Below are 11,726 nucleotides of genomic sequence, written 5' to 3' on the forward strand. Positions count from 1 at the left end.
TAATATTGCGCTCGTTATCTCCTGACTATCCGCGCTGGAAATTAACAAATCTGCCTGTCGTTTCTGAATTTCGCACGCGGTTGGAAAAGCGATGGCATTTGGAAAATTGCGCGAGACAAGAACGGGCCGAGTAATCGAAAATTCTGCTCATGTGCTTTCTCTTGTGAGAGGGCGAGCAAAAATCTCCGGTTCGCTGCACAAGCACTGTGATTGCGTTACTTTCACGGCAGCGCCGAATCAGAAATGCTGATTGAGTATTTCGGCAATTGGTATGTAAGTAATGAGTGATTTCACAAGATGTCATCAAAACTAATTGTACGAGAATTACTAAAAAGTATACACAACTTTTTTCATTGCGATTGAAATGCATAGAAAAAGATAACGAAGTGCAACTGAGTTTTTTACTTAAATAAGAGATTATATACTGTCTGGAATATTATCAGACAAGTGTGATTAACACGAGGTCACTATTCTTTTGTAATATTATATATTTGGAAATTAATGTATATTTAGTATATATTTTATATAGTATATAATTAAATCTAAATTTAGTCTATTTCAATTAATTAACATATCAATGATATTTTAAAAATAAATAGTCTAATGTAGCGTTTTTTATTATCGCAATTTAAAAAGTTATCCCTCATCAGTAACATAGGAATTATTTCTCAAACTTGCATGGAATTAATAAGCTATTTCAATCAGAAATTATCTGAATGATAATAAATAATCATGCTCAAAATTCATAGTCTTTGAAAGCTACTGTTATTGATCGTGTTAGAACAGATATTTGACATACAATCTCATTGACAGATTACAATTCTATCAATGCCAGATATATCATACAAATACACGGCAATCAGAAAGAGAAAGACAGGAAGAGAGAGAGAAGCGCAATAAATTCTCAATAAATTATATTGCAGTGATATCTGGTTATTCAACCAATGTATTGACACATGTTTGTTTTGCTGTTTACAATATCCGTGTTTTGTCTTTTATTAATTTTATAATAAATCTATTTGAAACTTGATATAAAAAAGAGAGATTCGTAACTTTATCTTTCTCATATAAAACTTCAAACAGATGAAATTCAATTATGACAAATTAAAAATCATCGAAATACAAATAGTTATCACATCGTAATAATAGAATATTCTTTTAGACATAAGAATAAGTCTTGTTTCAGTAAAAACAATTTTATCCAAACGTACATTGTATATATCGTATACTGTTTTCTTTTTCCTTGTTTTAAGAAAGTATACGAAACATTAGGAATTTATATATATCCGAGTCTTCTATTTATTTCCAACACTATAAAAAGTGATGATATAGATCGCGCTGATAGAGGTAGAAAATAGACCATGAAAATTAGTATACATTAGTATACATTTATTATTTCCGAGCCGTTACTTTTCCGTAAAAGCGCGATGGCAATTCGCATCTGGCAGTGACGAAGGGTCGTGTGCCCGGGGTCGTTGTTTCAAAGAATTATTATCATTTCCGTGACCCCGACCGGTCACACACCTTTCACAGTGCGGTATCGGGACCAACCGCGGCAAACAAATTAATGGTTAAGAGGGATCGTTTTTGGCTATATATACTCGGGAAAGGGATCGTGGTCAACTATAACGCTCCGTTCTTTTCGCTCCTGGAACAAGTCCATCGGCGGTTTCCGCGTAAAGGAAGCAACACACGGCCTTTGTGAAGTTAAACTAAAGTCGATAGTACGGTATATTCGTTCACCGCGAGTTGATGGATACGAACCGCGCGTTACGTCACAATACATATACATATATGAACGTAAGGGAAATTCGTGTTGTGTAGCGAGTCGGTCGAAGGCATGCACACGTCACTTATAATTACGTATTCTCGCGAACAAAATTGCGTGGAAGGTGTTGCGGATCTTTTGTGCGCGCGTTACGGTCGGTGACGTTGGAATAATTGCACATCCCGGAAAGTATTACTATAGAAAATGTTGCGAACTTTGCCGCGCGCTGAAAATGATTTTTAGTACAAACCGCGTGTAATGAATTTATATATGTTATGTAATACGATTAAATAACGATTAAACCGGAAAGACTAATAATAAATTCTGTTATTATACGTAGAGTTAAAATAGCGACTGTATAATAAATAAACTTGAAGTATCTCAATGCGATAATTATGCATATTAAAACATTGTTAGATATGATAATTATAATATTACATATCAATTGATAGCATGGAAAATATAAGCGTTAATGCATTTAAAGCCACTAATCATTAGCAACAAATAATAAATAACTTTCTAGAAAATTCTGCATACATTAATTAGTAATAAATAATAAATATTTATATGTAAAATCATGATCGTGATGTATAAATTTAAGCATAAATTGAATAATAATTATATCCTATTAAAACTTTATTATAAATAATTATTGTAATACTATATATTACATTGACAATATAAAAAATATAACAATGCTAATGTATATTACATACACACAATTTAGCATTTATTATTTTAAATGATAAATAACTTTCTATATAATGTATTGTATATTTGTTTAAAAATTTCAAAATTAAGTCACATCAAAATGTTTTGCCGTAATTAGAAGAACGACATATAGTATATTCTTACTTAAAGTTTTCAATATCCTTGTCTATAATATTAATACATGTAGCAATTGCTTTGTGTTTAAAATGTATCGATTGAATAAGAACTTAAGAAAGCAATATTGTATAATGGTTGTTTTAATAAGAGAAAATACTCTATCCATCTTCATAAAACCATTTATAAAATGTTATAGTACAAACTTATCGATCTTCCGCTCATTTTTCACAGAGAGATGCTTTCTATATTTTATAAGTTAAGTAAGTGAATGAGAAAGCGTCAGATTAAAAATGATACGATCAATAGTAAAGAAAAATGAATATATATATATAATGTACTATAATTTCAAGCAATATTCGATGTAAAAAAAATTTTTTTTAAATATTCGCATCAAGTAACCAGAAATTTCCTGAATGGCACTTTTTATCGCGAGAGAGCTCAAAGCTCTCTCCCTCTCTTTGATATCCAATTTGCGGAAAGTGGACGGATATTAACCTTTCATGATCTCCACGCTCGGGCAAAGAACTACAATGTATAACGTGAAGAATAACACGAGAAGGGCTCAGCAGTTTTACCTGGCCGCGGGCTAAGTCTCGTAGCTACAAGCTCGGTCTACAAGCGGGATCGATCCAATTTCAAGTTTCGCCGATCTCATCGACCGACGAAGGGTTGATCGCGAGAGTTTCCGTAAAACGAATCGCCGCGTTGAACAAAGTATCGCGCATTCGTGACCGTAAAGTACGAGCGCGGCATGTTTTGGAGGTCTTTATGTGATAAAAGCGTTCTCGTGGCACGAGTTCCCGTTTTGGCACATGTATTCAGGGGAGGGAATAATGGCGGAGTTTCTTTCGCCCCCTTCGCGATATTTTTCTGCTAAGCGCACCCCTGTGCGGCGAGTCGTAATGAAAATGAATGCTTTCCGCATGATCTTTTTGCGATTAGACTTAAAGGATTAACTGTTCCTATTGTTCGCGGTTACCAATTTGCCTTTAACAGCGAACGATATTTCACGAACAACATCCCGGTCACTTATACAGACGAAATGTCCCTCTTCGTCGCTTTACAGAAATTGATTGCCCGCGTTATCTTTGTCGCTGTCGTTGTTAAGGACTTTCCTTAGGATGTACGAGGAAGATGCGGTAAGTAAATGTCTCTCGCTTAATTCATGAAATCGATCACTCGAAGAGTGTAATTACATCTGTTGGTGAAAGAAATATCGATTCGCGGGCAATTATCCTTGTACTCTCGCAGGTTAAAAATAAGTGTTTAAATTTGATGGATATTGTTTTGAGCGGAATAAAACTTTTTCCAATGCACATTATCGTATCTATAGCATTGTAAAGTACATTAAAATAATTTTTTTATCATTTTAAATTTTAAATTTCTTCAGATTGATCAAACATTTTAAAAATCAAAATTGTTTATTCAATATACAAAAAAATGTGAAATAATCACTCTATTTTCCCAAGTTTTTCTAAATTTTAAAAAAATTTTCAAATTTTTTCTTGTATTATATATTGTTCAAAAAATTAGAGAATGATGACAGTTCTATATGTAAAATTAATCATATAGAGATTTTGATCATATAGAAGATATTACAGTATTCATATAATCACGCATGCTCGTTATTTTCTCAGATCAATAATATGTTGTCATTATGAGAAGATATTCTGGAAAGATAAGCATAAACATTATAATTACAATAAAGACTTTTCATATTGCTCTGATACTTTTAATATTAAAAGATTAAGCAGCTAAAGAGATTGCTGTTAAATATTAACTTGAGAAATAATATATATATATATAGTTTTGATATTATTTATAATATTTCTTATTAATACTAAAATCTCTGCAAAGTATCGATGTAGCAATTTCAGATATGTATAGCACGAACTGATCCGGGATCAGCGAGGGAGCGCAACGCAACTCGATCTCGTGCTCTTAATTAGAATCTCGAAGTAATTGGATATCTAGTTTGGCTCTTAATTAGAACTACGAGAGGAGAAGGAAAGATTCTTGCCTGTACTTCCGGTCTGTTGAGAATACCCGCCACTTTTCTGGCACGCTTTGCGAAAAAGCGAGAGCTTCTTCGCGGTCACTAATATCCGCGTGCGCCTGTTGAATTTAATTGTGACTGATACTGAGGAAGGAGGATGAGAGTTTATTACGTTTTCGTTGGAAAGCTCGGCAGCAAAGCCGGCGAATGAAATGCACAGAGCTTACGGCAAAGCTATCCCGATACAACCTGGGAAACGTGTAAATGTCTGCGTGAACGCGAATTTAATTGAAACGTATAGGTACCCAAGAGTTTCTGTTATATCTTCATTCAGTATAAATACCATTTCTGGGTTCTGTATAAGAAATATCATTTACATGTGTTGCATTGGATACCGATAGAAGTAATGCTCGATATTACTTTGACAAATATCGTCAAGAATGCTACAAATTATGCAGGCGCAATTTTAAGTTTCCTTGTACGATCGTACAGAACTTAATTAAAAAATTTATTCATTAATTGGCCAATCTACTTCTAAAGTTATCAAGTTATACTCTCGATTGTATACTTAAACTTTGTCTGCACTTTAGTATAAAATTGGACAAACATATTTCAAAGTCTACAATGTTGGATTTTTAAGAAATTACTTTCTTATAAAAAAGAATTACAAATACAATAATAATTATAAGAATAATTAGAAATAAACAATATCAGTCGAAAAATCCCAGACATTGATGTCTAATGATAATTGCATATCTTATATGATATTTTGATAGATTATGATAGAATAAATAATACAGTAAACTTCCTAAATACCCCAAAGGAAATGCGAAGTGCGAAGGTTATATCTAACAAGATGTGTTTCATTAATTTATTTCTATATCAAAATTGCATCAACGTTGGAATGTCCCAGAACCCACTTCTTAATTTACGAAGTAAGACCCTTTTGCAAAATTCACTCCCGGTTTTACCGCGACAGCGCGATTTCGTTTAATCGGTACAAGCGGAGCTCCTCGATTTCTGCTGACTGAATGCGTCGAGTTGGCCGATCGCAGCTCTCATCAGCGAGGGCCGCAACATGTTTTTATCCAATCACGTTTCCGCGCACGCGTCATTGACCTCTCGAGTCAGCACGGAATCCGACGGTGGTCCAGGTTGTCGAAAAGCGGTAGAGGTGCAAAATTCACCGATAGCAGGCAGGAAAACGATCGGGGAATCGAGAGAGAGAGAGAGAGAGAAAGGAGCAAAGGCCGAAATTCCGTGCTTGAACAATCGCGGACAAACGGAATTGGGGTCGTTCTGTAAGGAGATCGGTTGGTCATTCTGTTATACCGATCTGGGGGGACTGATCAATTTTGTTGCCAATTTCGTTGCCAATTTCGTTGCCAATCTCGTCGCCGGTTTCTAACGCGGATAATCGCATCGCGCAAACGCTTCGACAATTTCTATTAAGTTCTCTTAGCGGGGAAACTATGGTTGTATATATAGGTTTCCGTTGAGATAGAAACGTTGAATTTCTCTGGTCGAGCGACCAAAGCTGACTGCGAAACAACATTTCCAAGCTTATAATCTTCGTTTTCGGTTTCGTCTTGCTACAATCTGTTCGAATCGTTATTGTTGCTATCATCGGTATAATAATAAAAGAATAAGCGAAGTGATATTTTGAATAATAATAAAAGTTTCTTCTTTCTTATTTTGAAAATAAAAGCAAAACTAACTTTGTCTCTCGAACGCTTTTAAAGAATAAATGGTGATATAAATAAAAGTACACTGAGAGATGCTGCGCAGCTCTCATGGCTAGAATTTTAGAGCTCAATGGCTATTTAAACTTTTATTTGTCGCGTAGTTCGAAATCTGCTACTATTCTCACAAAAATACTAAAATGTTTCATTTAAATACTTATTTATAAATTTTCTATGCATATCAATTATTAAATTTTCTCGTTTTCTTCCAATGTCTATCTACAGTCAAAATTGAAAGCTCCATTAACTTATGTTTTCTTTATTGTTAAAATAAATGTAGAAATTTATATTGAAGACATTTCGTAGCAAAGTACATTCTTTCATCCAATATTAAATTCTATAGAGAATGATTTAACATGAAGAAAATATAGAGATAAGAGAAAATGGCAGTACATTTCAATAGACTGATAATATCACGGAAACAAGATTAGACACGATTAATCTGTTCTCGGATCACTAATTCGTGCATATGAAAACAATACTATCTAGTATAGATAATGATATTCTTGCATGCTGATCACATTAGCGACAATGTTTCTATAAAAGATTCCGTTTCTATAATTGGTAAGGTATAATACAGAGAGAGATAAATATAAATATGATTAGCTAAGTAATAATTCTAGAAAAAATATTTCATACCTTTGATTATAAATATTTTGTATTAAAAAATTGTGTTTTTAACCTTGAATATTTTAATCAATTTTAAAAATTAGTACTAGCAATTTTCTAATCATTTGATAAGGCAAATATGATGATAATCGTAATATATTATAATAAAGAAAATATATAATGGTATTTGTTTAAATTATTCATTATTACTGAAGTATAATATAAACAGTTCTCACACGTCTTGTCGGCAAATAGATATTCTTATTCGATATTTTACTGTCTTATATAAAGGCGTTGTAATGCCAAACATATTACTCGCGCCTTCGTGATTACTAATCTGTTGTAAGACCTTGTTATCTATATGCGATTAATTGAAGCAGTATGTTAAGACTACTAAATTATGACAGAACAAAAGAAGACTAATCCATTTGGCGATAACATAGCGTAAGAATAAAATAAATGTGCAAGATTAAAATGTATACAATTTTTTACTTGTGTCTTCCGTATAAATATAATTAACATATTTGCAATAAGTTATCAGAAATAACAAAACACATATGCATTTATTTATTTGTTCGCCAATCTAACAATTATTTTAATTTAATAAAGCAGAAACACTCTAGTTGAATCTATGAAATATAAACTTTAAAAGAACATATAATATATATATATATATATATATATATATATATATATAACACATTTATTTCTATTTTATAACATTAAAAAAAAAAGAGAGAGAGAGAGAGAGAGGAGGAGAGAGAAAGAGAGTTAAATTTTTCAAGTATAATCTTAATAAATATATACGTAAATTATTATTTTTTGTAATAAAATTATTTAAATCCAGATGAAGAATAGAACTTATAAAGATATTTTTATGTTTTATATTTCAAAAATATTGTTTTATATTAATCTTTAATTTTGTTTTTTGTTACAATAACATTTGAAATGTGCAAATTAAGCATAATATCGATATTGTTATGATTATCATGAATCAATGTAATTTGTTGCATCAACAAAACCAGATTTGCAAGAAGAACTATTATGTTCGATCGGCCAAATAATTATAAAAGATAATAAATCAGATGAAATGATATGAAGAGGACACGTAAGCCTCGAATATCATTAACGTGGCGTCCCGTACGTGCATCCATACGTGCACGTACGAAGGCGATGCAACGTTCCGCGTATAAATGCGCGTTGCAGGGCTCGGCGCGGATCGATACGGTCGCAAATTATTGGAGCAAATGGACGAATTACGAGTTGACTGCGTGAAACAACCTTTTTTTGAGCATGAGACAGTTCCGAGGGCAATTATTTCAGGCTTTAGTCTGGAACCTAGTTACCTAGTTACATAGTCCCGCGAAATCTATATCTTCCGCGAGGAAAGCAGCTTAGAAATTGCTTCGCAATTAAAACAGCTTTTAGCAGGATTATGCGAATTACTTCGCAGATATATATGTGTGTGTGTGTGTGTGTGTGTGTGTGTGTGTGTGTGTGTGCGTGCGCGCGCGTGCGTGCGTGTGCGTGTGTGTGTATTGTACTGTATACAAAATAATCAAAACAAGATTTCATTCTATAACATATATTATGACGGAAATATCCTTTGATCTGTGCAATCGAAGGCTTGACTTTATTTGGTGCATCGAATATGCAACACACGTTCACTTTGTTCTTTTGTCAATAGCGGAGTTATGGACGATAAGGTTAAACCTCTGATATCAAGCATATCATCCGAGTTTGAATTTCACGATGACGACACATAATGTATTTGTAGCATCAATCGATTATTGTAATTTGCGGCTTAAGCGCGATGCAAAGTGATACGAAATTTTGTGATAATGAAACACTACGTAAATTTCAAGAACGATAGAGATTTTGATATAAACTAATGGTGATATATGAAATCAGTGATACAATTTAATCGAAAATTGTTATTTTTGTTGAAGAAAATGATACAATGTTTATTCTATTGTCAAAATTACTTTGACTTATCTAAAAATTTTTATATTCAAACAGATCTCTGCAAAAAAATTGTTAATATAATTTCTATTTTTGTTATATATTATATATAATATTAGTATATTTTTTAATATTATATAAATTAATCAGTTAATATTTTTGTAAATATTTCATTATTATGTAATCTCCATTTAAAAATTCTCAGATTTCTTAAAAAGATTTATTTAGTAAATAATTGAGATTAAATATTTTTATACGAGATCAAATGAGTCGAGTCATTTTATTTACGAAAAATGATAATTCAGATTATAAAAAAATTTAGTTTATCTAAAAATTTCTGAAATTGATCTAAAATATATTTATAATTATCTAGAAAAAATTATTTAAAACATGAAAATTTTTGGACAAATAAAGATTCAATACTACTATCTGTTTGAATGAGAAAACCAATTTTCTTCGTATCTCGAATGATCCATATCGTCATATTGAAATATTTTGCCGCGCTTGATCCTCTTGATCTATCCTAATAAAAACGAATTGTTTCGCGAGACTTTTGAGAGAAAAAGTCGTCTATGACACAATCGATAGAGCGAAATCGATTATTATACTCTAGTGAAACCAGGCATCCACATGCATGGCATTTACCTATAAAGGCGTTTCAGCGCAGGAATGCTTAATCTTATGCATAGGAAAGTGATTGGTTCATGTACTTTTTGTCACTCTCACAGGGACAGTTCTGTATGTCTACTATAAATAACAGTGGCGAAATGCTCCGGGCAAAAACGAATACTGGCGCGCGTTATATAAATCTCCATCGATATCGACAGACGTATCATTCGCATTTAGGAATCACTAAACACCGAAAACATAGCTATGAAGGTTTGTATCTTTATGTTCGATTAATCGGCAAGACGATTATTACAATTTATAATTGCAATATATTTTCTAGCTATTTAATGTTCATATAAATCTCTATAAATGTGTCTTCAAAATGCAAAACCATTTTACGTTGTTGTATTTTAAAATATCTATTAAATAATATGATTCTTATGAATGAATAAATTTCTCTGTTATTAAGACTTTTAATAATCCATTTAAATAATACCTGCTTTTATAAAATAATCTCTGTGTTGCATTCAGCATGTCTTTAATCCTGATGTTATATTTTATTTTATCGCAACTGTAATTTTACGACAACTGTTTTGCATATTGACTTAAACTTTATTAAATCATGGATATTTGTTTATCGCAACTTACTCGTGCAATTCATAAAGTGAAGGTTCTTACTTATATTAGACTGTTAGATATTAAAATTTTCTGTTTTCTATATAAAAGTATGTATAATTGCCAATTATTTTTGTCAACAGTTTGTTTCACTGTTGGCTATATTGGCTCTTGTAGCGATCCAAAGTGGTGTGACAGAGCACGCTCACAGTTTCGCGCATTTTTATGGACCAGTCAAAGGACCCGGCCATGAAATAGTTGTCCGCGATAAGCACGGTCATCATCATGTAGATTACGTCGCGTATCCCAAGTATGAGTTCTCGTATGGTGTCGAGGATCATCACACTGGCGATTTTCATGGACAAAAAGAGCAAAGAGACGGTAAGCTGAATTCGTAATTTACATAAAGTCAAAGATAATAACTTGTTTGTGTAAACACGGTTTTAAAAGATAACTCATTACAAACGCTTTGTACGCGAATATGATTGAGATTTAATAATCATTTAAATGAAATTAAATTAAAATTATGACATACTAGTATTATCTTGTTTTTATGTTAAAGTTAAAGGAATTATAAATATTAATATTTTATATATACGCTGTTTACCTTTTTCCAATCATTTTTAACGGTAGATTAAACATCGTAAATTATTTTACATGAATTTTATTGAAATTTGTGTAACTATGCAAAAAGTTGTTGAATTTTTTTACGGTGTTTGCGCAATAGCTTGGAAAATGTTGCGGTTACTGAAGTTTCTGAAATTTTCGATCAAAGTTTGTTTGGCGGATCTTGGCGAAAGATATTCGAAAGCGCAACTCTGAATCGCAATAAGTCGGGAGGCGGAAAACTTGTTTTTTTTTTCTCATCGTCTCTCCCGTTTATTTGCATCTAGCACAATGGCCGCGGTGTGATAGTTAAAGATTATAAATGATGGAGTCGGATTACACGGTAGTACGCTTTAACGCGCGCTCCATTTTAATTAAACATTGTGGCGGTAGTGGTATTGACGTAACATAATATGTGGACGGTACACACGTGCATTTTACGTTAATATCGATGATCCGCATCTCCAATTCTCCACAATTAATACACGTTTGCGAACGGTCAACTATGTATAACGTTGGCCGTACAAGTTCATGTTACACGTGGGTTTTTTTTTAACCACAGGGAAAAAGGTCATCGGTGAGTACATTATCAAGGAACCAGGAGGTAATATCAGGACCGTGACTTACTATGTCGATCCGCACGGAGGATTTTTTGCTCATGTGCACAACTCGGGCGGTAATAACCATCACGGGAGTACGTACGGCGGTCATGGACACAAATCTCACTGAAGGTATTAAAATTTTAAATCTATAAAACGAAGAAATGTTTATCTCGCATTGTTTTCCCTTGTTATAATTGTTGAATAAATATTTGTCATTTTTAAATTTTATTTTTATTTCGATCTGTGAAAATTATAGAAATACGAGAACTCTATTTGATACAAGTAAATCTACCCAAGTATTACACTCTGATTTTTTTCATATTTAGCACAAATGTAGAACTATTAACAATATTTAATTTTTTTCATTTTTTAATATTTTTTTATTTGTG

The 11,726-nt window shown here is 32.4% G+C and overlaps 1 pseudogene; it reads left to right on the forward strand.

Moving 5' to 3' along the window:
* Positions 1–3,638: 3,638 nt before the first annotated feature.
* On the forward strand, positions 3,639–11,464 carry LOC114929313 (uncharacterized; annotated as a pseudogene).
* Positions 11,465–11,726: the final 262 nt, after the last annotated feature.

The sequence above is a fragment of the Nylanderia fulva genome, unplaced genomic scaffold (genome assembly GCF_048542155.1).
Source record: "Nylanderia fulva isolate GAGA-0341 unplaced genomic scaffold, ASM4854215v1 Scaffold3, whole genome shotgun sequence".
Taxonomy (NCBI): Eukaryota; Metazoa; Arthropoda; class Insecta; order Hymenoptera; family Formicidae; genus Nylanderia; species Nylanderia fulva.